At 45.8% G+C, this 16,597-nt stretch overlaps 1 protein-coding gene across 2 annotated transcripts in view; it reads right to left on the reverse strand.

Annotated features, from left to right (window-relative positions):
• Positions 1-14,460, reverse strand: part of ADGRG2 (adhesion G protein-coupled receptor G2) — a 137,592-nt gene extending 123,132 nt beyond the window's left edge. For both annotated transcript variants that reach the window (XM_045996496.1, XM_045996494.1), the window contains exon 1: positions 14,337-14,460. The gene's annotated coding sequence lies outside the window, so the exon portion shown is untranslated. The remainder of the gene's footprint in view (positions 1-14,336) is intronic.
• Positions 14,461-16,597: the final 2,137 nt, after the last annotated feature.

Below are 16,597 nucleotides of genomic sequence, written 5' to 3' on the forward strand. Positions count from 1 at the left end.
AAAAGCCTAAGACCAAACAAGACAATGGTCCACTGACAGCAGAAAGGATAAATCGTGGTACAGTCATAAACAGAATATGGCAACTTGAGTGCACACGACAATACAAATGAATCTCGCAATCACTGAATGAAGACAGTCAGATGTTCTGTGTGGTACCATATATATGAAATTCGAGAACGGGCAAAATCAATGTGTAACATCTGAATGAGAAGAGCAGTTAATTTGGGGAGGTAGTGACCAGAAGGAGATATGGAAGGGGTCTTTCGGCTGCTGCTCATGTACTAATTCTTCATGTGGGGGGCTGGCAGCAGGTGTGTGGGGTTTGTGAAAAGTCACTGAGCTGCTCATTTATAATACATATAATGTGTATTTCAATTAAAAGTTGAATTTTAAAAATATATGTAAGGGTGCCTGGGTGGCTCAGTCAGTTAAGCGGCCAACTCTTGACTTCGGTTCAGGTTATGATCTCAGGGCTGTGCGATCAAATCCCGTATCCAGCTCTATGCTCAGACGGGAGTCTGCTTGAGATTCTCTCTCTCTGGCCCTCCCCCTGTTTGTGTCCTCTCTTGTTCTCTCTCTCTAAAAAAAATAAATCTTTAAAAATAATAATAAATTTAAAATACATGTATATATACTTAATCCATTTTCACAAATGAGTCAAAAAAAAAAAAAAAAAAGACCCAATATATCCATATCCATGAAATGGTACCTGACACACTTGTCTCCTCTCACTAAAGACGGATGCTGATTAGTCAAAGAAAATGACTAATAATGATGCATAGGTGACAAATATCCCAAGAGTGACTAACGGGACACAGCTGCAGACTCATGGATGAACAATGAGTACAATGAGCATTGATTCACTTAAAGAACATAAATCCTGGGCGCCTGGGTGGCTCAGTGGTTTAGGCGGCTGCCTTCGGCTCAGGTCATGATCTCAGGGTCCTGGGATCGAGTCCCACATCGGGCTCTCTGCTCGGCAGGGAGCCTGCTTCCCTCTCACTCTCTCTGCCTACTTGTGATCTCTCTCTGTCAAATAAATAAATAAAATCTTTAAAAAAAAAAAAAAGAATGTAAATCCTACTGGGTCAAGGGTAATGGTTTCTCCAAATAGCCTAAAATATGTGATCCATTCTACCAAAACTTTAATCATCTGTATAACAAAATCACTAGGAGAGTTCGTTTGTACTGATTTTTCCTGGAACCTTCAGTACCATAGAGAACTACAAGAGTTTACAAACTACAAGCGTTTACAAAAGACCCACAGCTAATCTTCCAACAATGCCTAAAAGAGAAACTACTGGAGCACAGATCCTCCCAGTCTTTCTCTCCCTCTCCCACATATTCAATTCATGAATACCCGGAGGGTTTAGAAAATTCATAGGTCTAAATGCCAAGGTAAACATGTCAATTCTTCAAAGATCTGTTTTATTTACTATTTGAGAGAGAGAGAGAGAGAAGGAGAAAGAGGAGGGGAGAGGGAGAGGGAGAATCTCCAGCAGATTCCACACTGAGCGTAGAGCCCAACACGGGGGGCTCTGTCTCACCCTGAGATCATGATCTGAGCTAAAATCAAGAGTCAGATGCTTAACTGACTGGGCTACTGAGGCACCCCAAACATGTCAGCTTAAACATGTGAGACCCAGTCTTACAGTGAGGAAGGCCAGGAAAGTCCCACACTGAAAAATGTGACACTGTTGGTTCCTGGAATTCTAGCACTGTTTTGTCCCCCGCCCCCGGCCGCCCTTGGTAAAATGTAATTCCCCTTTGTCTGGAATCTCTAATAATTAGGATCCTAACACATATGCATCTGTTTATCAAATCACTGTTGTCACCAGAAGATTCTGGACTTTGCCCCAGAAGAAGATGGACACTCATGTTAGAAAAAGAACATTTTGTGTCTTCAAAGTGTTGGAAATTATATTAGGCAATTTAAATGTATCATTCATGCATCAAATATTTATTGAATACCTACTATATACCAAATACTGTTCTAGGCAGTACGGATAAAGTGTCGTTCCTGCTCACATTCTAGCTGAAGGAGAGGAGAGGGAAGGGGAAACAATAAGTACACAAATAAGAAAATGAATAGAATGATAAAGTACAATGTTGAGAATTAAAGTAAGATGAGAAGGATACAGAGGGTAACATGTTAGCTATTGTAGATCAAGTGATCATAGGTGATATTTCAACTGAGATATAAATGATGGCAAACCAGCCATAGAAAGATTGGGGAGGGGACAAAGAGAACATTCCAGGGCCAACAGTTAGTACAAAAGACCAAAAGGAGCTTGATGGGCTGGAAGAATGAAAAGGAGGTTAGTGGTCCTCAACAGAGACAGGTGAACAGTAGGGGAGTGACATCCAATTAATGCTTCTAAAAAGATTCTCTAGCTGCTGTACGGAAAATGGATTATAGGAGGCCACTGTAATTATCCAAGAACGAGATGGTGGCAGACTGACACAGAGTGAAGGCAGAGAGAAGTCAGAACACCTGGGATATACTTTGGGAGCCAAACTGACAAGATTTGCTGATGAGCTTTGGATGTGGGGCATGAAATTTGTAGGCTTGGGGCTGGGGCAGGTGGGTGGATGGTGGTGCCATAGACAGACATGGGGAGAGAATCAGGTTTGGTGTGGGGCGCCGGCGGTGGGGAGCGGGGGGCGGTTGCAGAGATTCAGGATTTTGCTTTGGAAAGGTGGAGTTTGAGGAAACATGGAGTTCGGGGCTCCAATTCGATATCCATGTGGACTAGTAAGTCTTTTTGTTTCGAGATTTTTTATTTTAATATTTCAAAAACACAAGGTATTTAAGGCATGACTTTTTCTGTGCTTTCTTCCCCATTTTTCATTTCTATAGTTCCCATTTCTCATTTCTGAGCCTTTTTGTGTTTTAAGTTACCCCCAAAACTTTCAACATTCTTAGAACTGGTCAATTTATCATCATTGTTTTGTAATATTTCTCAGTGATATTTTTGAGCCAGTATAAAAATCTCAGATATTTTCTGAGACAATGAGATCGACTCTACATTTTAATCTCACAGAGGTTAGTGCGGGATGAATGCCACGCTAAGGAGGCTGGAGTTCACGTTCTAAAATCAGTGTAAATGAATGAGTTCTGGAATCCAGTGTACAGCGTGGTGACTCCAAATAACACTATGTATTGTGTACTTGAAGTCTGCTAAAAGGGTAGATCCTAACTGTTCACACACACACTAAAACAAAGGTGCGCGGTGGTGGATGTTAGTTAACTTGAGTGTGGTGATTACTTCACAATGTATACCTACAACAAAACAGCAAATTATACACCTTAAACATGCACAATTCCTATCGGCAATTATATGTCAACGAAGTTGGGAGAGGGGAAGAGTATATACAATGTTTTTAAAAGTATGGATCAGTGAATCTTGAGCGGTAGGAAAGGTCATGGCTGCAGGTACTGGCACCTGGATGAAATGCAAAGCCATGAGACTGGTAGGGTCATCCAAGAAGAGGCTGTAAAGAGAAGAAAAGGAGTCCCCGGCCCTAGAGGGACACCAGCCTTTGTAGGTTGAGCAGAGGAGGAGTCTGAAATGAAGGCTTAGAATAAGTTACCAGATAGAGTAGAAAGTGTAGTACAAGACAGTGTAGAACAATGGAAGCCACAAGGAGGAGGTGTTCATGGAAGGAGGGGATGACCGACTTGTCAAATGCCGCTGCCAAGTCGAGCACAGTCAGTCAGAGAAATGGCAGCTGCCTATTTGGCAACATGGCGTCCTCTAAGAACTGACAAGAGAATCAGGACAGGACTCTGAGTAGATCAGACAGGGGATGAATGTGTGGTGATGAAGCATGTACAGTCTTTTAAGAGGCTCCTCTGAGAAGGGGTGACGACAGGAGGGAGCTGCGGAGACAAACGAGATATTCTATATTAGAACATGACTGTGAGCTAATGGAAATGATCCAGACAAGAGAGAGGGGTGCACTGAAGCAGGAAAGAAGGAGGGGGACAGGATTAAGAATTACGTCCTTCACAACATGAGAACAAAAACAATTAAGTACAGTAATGAATTACAAACCACTGAAAAAATAGGAATTCTGGAGTCCGTACCAATAATAAATACATGAATAAAAAAATAAATAAATGGAGAAGGGAGGAAGGGGTCTTGGTGAGGGCCAACTGGTAAATGTGGAGAGAATATCAGAGTTGGAAACTCATCATTTTCAGGCATCATATTAAGGATTGGATCGGGCAAAAATCACCACTGAATGCTAAATCTAGAGAGAAATACTGATGAGAAGCGGGCTATCGGTGTATTCCCCCAGATGACTCACTAGGAGTAACCACACACTGGAGAAATTAGACAACACCTTGACCAGGTGATCAAAATTAACATCGCCAACGAGGAAGAGGGAGATCTGTGCAGAGGCCACTTTTAGGCAAAGAGGCTTAAGCAAAAGGATGCAGACAGGGCCACAGTGACACCCTGGCTGCATCCAACAGGCCCATCAGGCCACGGACCTCAAAACACCCCTAGGCCCTAACTAGCCAATGGGCTACTTACAACTAGGCACAGTTTCCGGAAGAGGGGAAGGTTCCATATGTCGCCATACCTCCTCATCTTCCCCCTTTAAAAACAGCCTCACTGCAGACAGCCTCCCCTCTGCTGTCCTGCCCACCGCCCCTTGGGTGGAGCCAGTAAACTTTTATCTCCTTCTTTCTGCCTCAGGTGAATCCTTTCACCTCCTGCACCACTGGCCTCCACCTGATTGTGGCCCTACATTGGCCAGACCCCATTTGACCGAGATACCCCATTTAGGGACCAGATTCTGGGGACTGTGGGCCTCCAGATGTGATACCCTGAGAACACAATATCATCTATGCAGTATTCCGACCCAAGATGCATCATCTGTATCTCATCAAAGAAACATCAAACAAACCCAAAATGACCAATGTTTCTTAAAAAGACAGGGAGATGCTCTGCATGCATCCTAAAATGCTGAAGGGGAGAAGCATTTGCCACCTCAAAACGGGTTTCTTTGGCCTAAGGATTATTTTAAACTGATTATTTCTAAGAAAAGCAGACGCAAGAGAAGCTCAGAAAACCCACAAACATTACCCTTTGGTAGGAGACATTTACATGTATAAGGGAAATATCTTTAAGGGTGTCTTCCTCTCTGCCCCAGGAAGAGGGGGGTGACTCTCAATCTCCAGGATCTCTCCCCAACAGAGAAGGCAGGACTTAAATCTGCATCACAGTCCTACCCCTGTTTACTGGGCTTTGCCTGCTCACCTCCCACAACCGCCTCTCCACCCTCCACCCCCAAATTTCCTCTGGGCCTTAGTTGGAGATGGTGCTTAAGGTGATGACTTGGGCCATTTATTTCACAGAGTTACTCAGCTGTCCCAGGTGCACATGTTATTCAAGTTCTTTGTTTTTCTCTCGTTAATCTGTCTTGTATTGGACGGGAGGGGGGTTTTGTAGAGGAAAATTCCTTTTCCTTCCCCACACTGCCAATGTCATAAAAGACAAAGAAAGGCTGTGGAAACATTCCAGACTAAAGGATGCTAAGAGACTCTGAGACCACTGTGAACACCCCTTGGACAAATCCTGTGCCAGAAGGAAAAAAATGCTGTAAAGGATGTTATCTTGTCTATTATCTAACTTGGAAGACAAATAGCAGATTAGGTAAACAAACAGACAAAAACAAATAGCAGATTAGGTAACAGCATAATATGGATGTTAAATTTACAAGTTGACAGCACATACCAACGGGCTCAGGAGTAAAGGCCTCGCTGGATTTAACACCCTCAAACAGCTCACACAAGGGATGTGGACAAGCAGGGGTGCAGAGGAGAGAGCAACTGGGTAAGAGGAGAAAAACCTGGACAAGGGGCATATGGCTGTTCGCTGTACAATTTTTCTTTAAAGATTTTATTTATTTATTTGACAGACAGATCTCAAGTAGGCAGAGAGGCAGGCGGGGGTGGGGGGGGAAGCAGGCTCCCCGCTGAGCAGAGAGCCCGATGACCCTGAGATCCCAGGACCCTGAGATCACGACCCGAGCTGAAGGCAGAGGCTTTAACCCACTGAGCCACCCAGGCGCCCCCACTGTACAATTTTTATTTTTGCAACTAACTTCAAGGTTTGAAATTATTTCCAAATACAAAGCTTTGGGGGCACCTGGGTGGCTCAGTGGGTTAAAGCCTCTGCCTTGGGCTCAGGCCCAGATCTCAGGGTCCTGGGATCGAGCCCCACATCGGGCTCTCTGCTTGGCAGGGAGCCTGCTTCCTCCTCTCTCTCTGCCTGCCTCTCTGCCTACTTGTGATCTCCGTCTGTCAAATAAATAAATAAAATCTTAAAAAAAAAAAAAGCTTTATTTTTTTAAGTAGGTGCCACACAGGAAGTGGGGCTTGAACTCATGATCTTGAGATTAAGAGCTGAGTGCTCTACTCTACTGACTCAGCCAGCCCTGTGCCCTTCCACATAAAAAGCTTTTAAAAGGGGGGAGGGGAAGAATATGTCCTTGAGAAGGCAAAGAGGGTAAGAGGTATAGAGCCCAGAAAAGCAGCCAGTCTCTGACACACCACACACGTTTCATCGGTTTCACAGCACCAGTGGGGAGCACCATGAGTAGTTAGCATTTGTACGAATGTGGGCATGTTGGCAGTTTGGGCGGAGGATCTAAGGAGGCTGGGTCAGCGGCTGGTGTAGGAGGACTGACACAAAAAAAGGGGCCGAACAGCTGTTTTGGCCAAGAGACAAGGAAACCTACCACCCTGGCAGAGTAGGCTTGCTGGGCAATGCTGAAAGTGCCATCGAGGTTTGCTAAGGTCAGGACCTGGACCTAGACATCTGTATAGATTCTGAAAACTCCCCAGGTGATTTGAGTGGGCAGCCAGCTTTCAGCACTACTGTGCTAATAAGGCAGGATTTCTCCATCACTGTGGGCTTTGGGGCCAGATCATTCTCAGTGGGGGAGTATGGGGGGCGGGGGTCCCGTGCATCACAGGATATTTAACAACATCCTGGCCCCTACCCACTAGATGTCAGTACCCGCCCCCCCGCCTCTGCCAGTCACAACAGGCAAAATTTGCCAAATGTCTCCAGCAGGGCAAAATCGGCCCTGGTGGAGAACCACTCCGCAATGGGGCGCCTGGGTGGCTCAGTGGGTTAAGCCTCTGCCTTCGGCTCAGGTCATGATCTCAGGGTCCTGGGATTGAGCCCTGCATCCGGAACTCTGCTCAGCGGGGAGCCTGCTTCTCTCCCCGCCCCCCACCTCTCTGCCTACTTGTGATCTCTGTCTGTCAAATAAATAAATAAAAATCTTAAGGGGAAAAAAAACCCCGCTCCGTAAGAAAATAAAGGCCATAAATATGACATGTTGATAAGTTAGGAACTGTGTATGCTCCCTGTAGCCATGAGCACTGTGTAGGCTCTGAAATCACATGGTTTGTGTTCAAAGCCTAGATCCATTAGTTACCTTTCGTATGACCTTGGCCAAGTTACTTAACCTCTTGTGCCTCGGTTTCCTCATCTGTAAAATGATAGCAGCACCTGCCTCAAGAAGTTGGAAGGATTAAATGAGTGAATATGTGTAAAGCAGGAAGACCAGTGCCTGCTCATTAAATATTAGCTATTAGCTAATTATTACCATTAGCTAATTATTACCAGTAATAATAATTAGTACTATTATTACCATCGAAGAATCAGAAATGCAGTAGACACCAGATGTCTGTTGATTAATGAACGGCTTACATTAGAATATACTCCATCCTTAACCAACAGAAAGTGCTATACTAAAATGGAACAGAAAAGCAGAAAGTACATTGAAATTCTCTTAGGATTAGTGGCCTGATTTCTTCTAGATTCCAGGCACCTTCATCCATCCGGTTGACCAATACTTATGAGTACCTCCATATCCCCCATTCTAGGTCCTGAGAACACAACACTGAGCAAAACACACAAAATCCTCGCTCTCTGGGAATTTACATCCCAGCAGGAGAAAGAAGACAAGGAATCCGTGAACCAATAATTAAATGATACAATTGCAGATAAGGAGTCCTTAGGCAGAAAACAAAAGCAGGATGTGGGGACGGCCATTCACAGCCCATTCACAGCGGTTAGCAGGGAATGTTGTTTTGGAAGGATGGCAACAGTTATGTGAACATTTGACGAAATGGCGCTCCAAATGGAGCTCCGTAAGGGCAGCACAGCAAAGGCCCGTGAGTTTGGGGGAAGTGTGAGAATGGGGGTGAAGGCCACATAGGGCCTCAGAGGCTACAGAGAGGAAGCGGGGTCTTATTTGAAATGTGGTAGAGGTTATTAGAGGCTTTGGGGCAGTGAGTTTCCAGAGGCTGCATTTGCAAGCTGTTCTTTGGGGTCAAGGGTGGATGCTGGTTTAGAGGCCACGCAGTAATTCAAGAGTGAAATGTCTCACTTTGCAGCAGAGCAGGACCTGATATGAAATAAATCTGTCTAGGACACCGGGCAGCAGTCGGGGGGCTTAGAAACTAAAGGGACGGGTTTATAAAGCAGTGTTTTATGAAAGAGTGGTTGCATCCATTTACAGGGAAATGATCATCATTTTTAGATGAAATAGAACAGACGGAAGGAAAATGAAACTGTCAGAGAACACTGCCCAAAGCCAAAATGCATAAGACTTTGTAAGACCCCATTTCAATCTTATATAGGTAGGTTCACACTAGGCTGAGATGTAAAATGTACTTCTCACCATGGATGGCGGGCAAGAAAGTTTGAAAACACTACCAAAAGTTTGCTTATTTATTCCTAAGTAGGTTATATAATCTGTCCCTTTATTTTCTCCCTTTCTTGTATGTGGCATCCTCCCAAAAGAGGACATTATAAAAAGCTCCAAAGGTAGTATCTTCATAGTCTAAATGAAACAACTGACTTGTATTACACTTTAACCTTCTCCTCCAGGGAGATCAAAATATGACCCTCTGTAGAAGCTGGGAAGAGTGACTCACCTCTAAACTGTTAGGCTTTTTCAATGGAAAAAAAGAATCTAAGCAGGACACGAAATTTTTAAATTAAACTTGAGACGTTTAGAAGCTCCAAATGCAAAGAAACTTCCTGAAGATAGTAAGAATAACGACCAGAATGCTACAGCAAGCACAATACCCAGTAGGAAAGCGTTAGACTCATTCCCACCCAAATCAGATACTCAACAGTGCCCTAGAAGGAAGCCTAGCCACTAAGGCAAGCAAGCAAAATGGGAGAAAATATGGGGAGTGGGGAGAGGAAATCCCTATACTGTTTCATTTCCAGATAGTTTGATTGTCTACCTTAAAAATCCAAGAAAACTCACTAGAAGAAGTTTGAACTAATAAAAGCTCAGTAGCATGGCTTGAATATGGATGGACCTACGAAAAAAATAAATAACCTTTCTACACAAGAGTATTGGAAGTGTAAAATGAAATGGGAATAAATGATACAATTTCTAAAAGCAATAAAAAGTACACCCACAAAACAATATAGGAATTCACCTTATAAGAATGTGTAAGACCTACAATGTAGTATAGGCATGAGGACAGACACACAGAAGAATGGAACAGAACAGAATTCAAAAATAAATGCACACAGGGGCGCCTGGGTGGCTCAGTCAGTTAAGCGTCCAACTCTTGATTTTGGCTCAGGTCATGATCTCAGGGTTGTGAGATCGAGCCCCATGTCAGACTGCACTGGGCATGGAGCCTGCTTAAGATGCGGTTCCCTCTCTCCCTCTCTCTCCTCCCCTCTCTACCACACCACATGCCCTCCCACCCCGTCTCTAAAATAAATACATAAATAAACAAACCCACACATATATAGTCAATTAATTTTTGACAAAGGGGCCAAGGGGATACAAGGAGGGAAGTACAGTCTTTTCAACAAATCGTACTGGAAGGACTGGCTATCTATATGAACAAAAGTGAATCTTGACCCATACAAAAGTTAACTGAAATGAAGCCATAAAAAGACAAAATGATAAAATGTTCAGAAAAAAAATCCTGATAAAGGTGAAGTAGACAAAGATTTATCAGGTTACTAAAACTGCTATCTACAGAAGGAACAAAACCTGATAAATTAGACTTTATCAAATTGAAATCTTCTACTCTGGGGCACCTGGGTGGCTCAGTGGGTTAAAGCCTCTGCCTTCGGCTCAGGTCATGATCCCAGCATCCTGGGATCCAGCCCCACATCAGACTCTCTGCTCAGCAGAGGAGCCTGCTTCCTCCTCTCTCTCTCTGCCTGCCTCTCTGCCTAGTTGTGATCTCTACCTGTCAAATAAATAAATAAAATCTAAAAAAAAAAAAAAGAGCAAAGCTACTCTTATTAAAAAAAAAATCATTAATTCCACTTTTATGATGTATAAGTCAAATAAAATAGTCATAGAAACAAAGGGTAGTATGGTGGTTGCCAGGGGCTGGGGGAGGGGGAAATGGGGAGTTAGCATTCAATGGGCATAAAGCTTCGGCTGTGCACAATGAATCCATTCTACTAGAATCGGCTGCTCGACATGATGCCTATAGTGAACAGTCCTCTACTATACACTTAAAAATTTAAGAGGGTAGCTCTCAAGTTAAAGCGTTCTCACATCACAAAAAGAATGAAAATGCAAAGGCAAGCCACACACTTAAAGAAAATGTTTGCTATAGATAACTGACCTGTGTCCAAATATATGATATACGGAGAGCTCTCATGACTCACTCAGCCAATACACTCTAGAAAGACAGACATTTCATAAGATATACAAATGACCAAAAAGCACATGAAAAGATGCTCAACATCACTAGTCATTAGGGAAGTGCAAACTGAAAACACAGGGCGCAGCCACCACAAACCCACTGGAATGGCTAAGACAAAATCAACTGACAATGCCAAGTGCTGGCGGGGAGTAGCCCCCGCAGCTGGACCTCTCATACATGGCCGGGGGTGGTGTGCTGGTGTGTAGCCACTTGGGGAAAGTCTGGCCGTTTCTTAGAAAGTTAGATTTACCATATAACCCAGCGGCAATCCTACTTGAGGTATTTACCTGAATGAAAGTGTATGTTCACACAGGAAGCTGTCTGTGAACATTCACAGTGGCCCTATCCATAAGCACACAAAGTCAGGGAATGGATAAACTGTGTAATAGTACTCAGCAATAAAAAGGAACAAATTACTGATTCACGCGACACTGAGAAATCTCAAATGCATTACGTGAGGTGAAAGAAGCCATGCTCAGAAGGCCACATCATGTACGAATCCAGTCGCTGGGCATTCTGGAAAAGATAAAGTTACAGCAACAGAAAGCAAATCGATGGTTGCCAGGGGCTGAGTGTGGTGGAGGTGGCTGACTACAGAGGGTCAAAAGGAATTTTCTGGAGTGACCAAATTCTTCTGTCTTGCTGTGGTGCTCATTAGATGGCCATATGAATCTGTCAAACCTTTTAAAACTGTACACAAAGACGGTGAATATTATTATACATAAATTATGCCTCAATCTCAAAAACATGGAGTCAACTCAAGAATTAATTAAGTAGATTTATAAAATGGAACAGAGTGTTCAGAGACTCTTATTTGATTGAGAGAATTTATTTTAATTTTTACCAAATGTTAAGCCCATTTCTTAATTTCCAGTGCCCCCCCACCTCATACCATGTTCCCAAAACAAGTTCCATGTGGATTAAAGACCCACATACTTTAAAAACCATACACATTTTATTTATTTATTTTTAAGATTTTATTTGTTTATTTGACAGATCACAAGTAGGCAGAGAGGCGGGGGGGGGGGGGGGGGGGGCAGGCTTCCCACTGAGCAGAGAGCCCGATGCGGGACTCGATCCCAGGACCCCGGGATCATGACCTGAGCCGAAGGCAGAGGCTTTAACCCACTGAGCCACCCAGGTGCCCCACCATACACATTTTAAAAGAATTTTTTGTCCTCTATCTTGGGGTAGGGAAGGCCTTTCTCAGCAAGGCCTCAAAACCAGCTCCTAGGTTTTTGCTAAAGGCAGAATCTCATTTCCAGCTTCCAAATTATTAACATCACGGAAACACATTCTCTGCCCACCCTCTTTTTTTTTTTTTTTTTTTGGTTAAGGGTGCTCTTCCCAATTTGTAGGGAGTATTTGAAAGGGACTTGGCACTCTCAGGCAGCAAAATGGAAAAATGGGTTTATGAGCTTCTCGTGAGCAGTGAAAGCACCAGGAACCTACATAGTGATGTCCCCCCCTGAGTCCCAAATCAGACTCAGCCACACCACAACCACACCAGAGCCCCTGGAACCAACACGTAGGCCACACAAAAGCAGCTTCTTAACCGACTCCCTAATACCTGAGCAAACTCACTTTGCCATTTCTGGAAGGCTGTTCATGGTACTAAAAACACAGCAGCTCTCCTTTCCCTGCCCAACCTGCCAATGAAATTCCAGTTCTCAAGATGTTTTCTCCCTCTCCTGAACAAAATCATATCCATAATTAAAGTTCAGCTTCTTTTTCTTTTCTGTGTTTCCAACCACTTTTTTTCTAGAAAATCAAACACACCTGGAGTCTGTGGGCAAGAATTACTCACACGGAAAACACGCTGCATTCATTCCTTCAGTGTTTTTCAATAGCAAAATCTGCTCTATCCCCCTTTTACGGAAAGTCACCTTGCAGGGATGGGGGGATGCAAAAGCGGTGGGAATCCGATCAGGGCTTGGCATTGTGCTGAGGCCCCATAAAACAATACTCCTGAACAGCTACAAAATTTGGCCACTTTTTGTTTTCTAGATTTGCATTTGAGCTGTAAAAGCAGCCAAAGCAAGCAATGTCCAGCTCGTTTCAGATCTAACTAAGCAAAACTCTGAGACACTAAACATGTCTCCCCAAATATTTTGGGAATAACACATATTTTGTCACTTAATTTACAAATTATTATGAGGTCGAACTTAACTGTATTGCCTATTAATAACAAAGCTCTTAATAAGCTGTAATTATTAATATTAATAAAGTAATACATATTGGCATACCATGTATAACAGGTTACACTCCCAGGTTTATCTCTTAAAATAGCCAAAGAGAAAGGAAGAAAGAGGGGAGGAACGGCAACATTCGACTAGACTTTGGCTTAATAAACCTTCATTCTCCATCACCCACCAGCTCCTAACCCTGATCAAAGAAACAGGTGCTACTTCATAATTTGTGAGCCCCAGGGCAGAATGAAAATGAGAAGCCCCCGCTCAAAAAATGACTAAGAATTTCAACAGCGAGAGCAAAGCGTGAAGACCAAAACACAGGTTGCATGCCCACGAAGCCAGCTCGACCAACAGATAATGTATTTGGGTAGTAAGCTTGTAAGAAAAGTAAAGCACTTCGCTTTTTAATGAGTAGCAATCATTTTCTTGTGTGTGTTTGGGGTGGAGCTGGGACGGTAAAGTCTTAGGACCTCTTCCCCCCCGGCTCTCACTTTCTTAGGTTTTCAGCCTGTTGGACAGAAAGTACTTCTGCTGTGCCTACCGTAGAAAATGTGGTCCATGGAGCCCAAGCATCAGCATCACGTGGCGTCTTGTTAGAAATGTAGGCTGTCGGGTCCCACCCCAGACCTACCGAATCAGAATCTGCAGTTTAGCAAGACTCCCAAGGGATTCGCGGAGAGTACAAACTAAGAAGTGTCACTATCCAGGCAGCCACGGAAAACCTCTGCCTGCCTCATCTGACGCGGGCAAAGCCCGTCTCCTCCTCACCTTGTATATAGTTCTGGAGTCTCGAAAGGGCGAGTCCCAGCCGGAAAGCGCTCGCCCGAGACCTCCAGCCTCCTCCTTGCTCCCCATGCTCACCCCCAGGCTTCGAGCTGCAGCTCCATCCCGCCGCGCCCCCCGCCCCAGCCACCTGCTCTGGGTCCCGCCAGACAGCGCCGCGCCGAGCCGTCTGGGGCCCGCGGCCCGTTCGCGCTCCGCAAGCTCCAACACACCCCACGGCCGGAGCGATAAACTGAGTCCCCCAAGGGTCTGGTTTCGAGGGCCGTCCGCGCGAACTAGATGCGTGAGTCCGTCTCCCGGAGGGGCGGGGAGAGTTGGAGTCCGTTTGAAGCTTTTAGATACACACGCCGTCCCCCTCACCCCTCCGAGAACGCGTCGCCAGGGTCCCCTCTCCCGTGGCGCGCACGCTCCCACGGTCGGGGTGCCGGCCCCCGGGGCTCGGCCTCTGCCTCACAGGGCGGCCCGGCTCCGACTCAGAGCCGCAGCCGGGCGGAGGGAGGGTTCGCCCCGCTGTCCCGTCGCCCTCCAGGTCCAGGCGCTCCGCCCGAGCCGCCCGCGCCCGCCAGCGGCTCCGGGGCTGGGTCTCAGGAGCCCGAGGGAAGAGCCTCATCCCGGCGCTGCGCGCTTACCTGCCAATCCCGGCAGACCCGCTGGCCGTTGGCGCCCTCCGGCCCTCCTTTTCCCTCCGGCCGCGTCCCTCCCCCTTCCCGCGGGCTGGGCGCCGCCCCCGCCACTCCGGGAACGCTCGCCCGCCTGCTCTCCAGCAGCCCAGCGCGGCGTGGCGCGTCCGGCGCTCGGCGGCGGCGAGGCTGGGCGCGGAGGCTGGACGCGGAGGTGGGGAGCGGGCGGGGCGCAGAGGGGAGGAGGGCGTGAGCCAGTGGCGCGGCTGGCCGAAGCCCGGCGGCGAGCTCGGGGCGGGGGGCGGGGAGAGAATCGCGGCCCGCGGGCTGGGCGGTCCACCCCACCCCTGCAGAGGCCCCCCGCGACGCTTCGGGACTCCCCGGACCGCGCGACCCTCGGATGTCCGGCGTCGGGTCCGGCGCGCTCCTGGGAGACCCCCAAACCTCCAAACCCATCCTCTCACCTTTAGGGGTCGCCCTGGTACCCAAATGCCTGGTTCACTGTTTTCGGCACCGTGCGCTGTGATGGGTGGGAGCCCCGAGGTCGCCCCTCTGCCACAGGATTCCCAATGCAGAGATCATAATGTCGAACCACTGGAGGGGGATTCGGAGAGATCCGTAAAAGGAAGATTTTCTGGGAAAGGTTTTAGGTCCAAGGCTATTTGGTGAATGACAGGTTACAGCGGATACCTAAAAACTGGGATCCCCAGCACTCTACTTGCTGGGTATGTGCGTGTGTGTTGGAGAATGGGGGGGGGGGGTATATGGAGTGAGTTGTCTCTGGTCCCTTCTATCTTTTCTGTTAGCATCTTCTCCCTGTGCACGTTCACAGAGTAAGAACTAAATCTGGATAGGACTTATAAATCACCTAATCAGCTTGTCAAAGTACCCCATGTTACAGATGGGAAAATGGAGGACTAAGGGTCTGGACCGGTTGTACAATTCTAATTACTTGTAGAGACAGAGACTGGGGGCGGCGGGGGGGGGGGGGGGGGGGGAATAAGCACTCTGAATTCCCTCCCTGCTTCCTTCCACTGCTGCCCAACCATTCACTTCCACCCTACCCTTTATAGTCAAATAGTTCCTATATTTGCAAAACGCTTTATCACTTTAAAGGCACCATTCTCCTTTGTTAAAACCTGCAGGAGAATATTCCATTCTTCTTTACCACCAAAACAAGATTCTAGTCTGAATTGCATTCACAGCTCTGGAGAAGGTGTTCATAAAATGCAGGTCTGCAGAACACATCCTGGCTGACTCTGCGGTATTAGACACAACCCCAGGTTAAGACGGACTCAGCTTTGCGGGAGGGGTTGAATTTGTTTTGCAAACGCCAGCTTATTAACACTCACAACATTCTAGGTGGGTAAATGAATGGAAAGTGTTTTGAGAGAGACTTTTGACTTGGTTGGATTAAGAGAGAGTAGAGGTCAGGAAGCTCATCCAGGTGGCATAACAAGTTGGAGGCACAATTATGATAAGGGGGAAACAGTTTCAATAAACGGGTTTAATGATATGCCAAAGGACTTAATTGTTTCTGTTTGCATTAACTTAACACTTGTATATCTTCGACTTACTAGAAAATAGACTTCATATTATGCAGAGCCACCGAAAATCTCCTACACTACTACTTGGCAGAATTGATTAAAACTAGGCATACAACTAACCCCACGTCCGGCAATTGCCCTTCTAGGTGTATACCCAACAGAAAGGAGTGCGTATGTTTGCCAAAGGATATGAACAAGAGTGTTCAAAGCAGGGTCTTTCTAATAGCCCTAGATTGAAAGTTACTCAAATGTCCATCAGCAGTAGAATGGGTTGAAAACTTTGCGGTGGTGTAGTCACAAAACGGAATGCCAAACAGCGAGAAGAAAGCATGAACCATTGAGGACAGAGGGAATTCATAAACGATACTGAGCAAAGGAAATCAGACATGAAAGCATGCACACAATATGATTCCATTTATGCAAAGTGTAAAACAGGCCAAACCAACAATCAGATTAGCGGTCTGGGAGAAGTTTGTGACTGGAGGGAGTTACAAGGGGGATAAGAAGGTGATGTCTTGTTTCTTTATCTCAGTGTTAACTTCTGTAGATGTATTAGGTTTGTGAAAATTCATCGAGCTGCTCGCCTAGGATATGGGCACTTTCCCTATGTAGGTTTTACTTCAAGAAAGGACTTCAAGCCTGTCCACCTCATATTAAAAGATGCTTGAATTTCTAAAGTAAGTGTGATGCCAGAGTAAATATGCTTTTCCTTTAAACAACTTT

The sequence above is a fragment of the Meles meles genome, chromosome X (assembly GCF_922984935.1).
Source record: "Meles meles chromosome X, mMelMel3.1 paternal haplotype, whole genome shotgun sequence".
In the NCBI taxonomy this organism is placed as follows: domain Eukaryota; kingdom Metazoa; phylum Chordata; class Mammalia; order Carnivora; family Mustelidae; genus Meles; species Meles meles.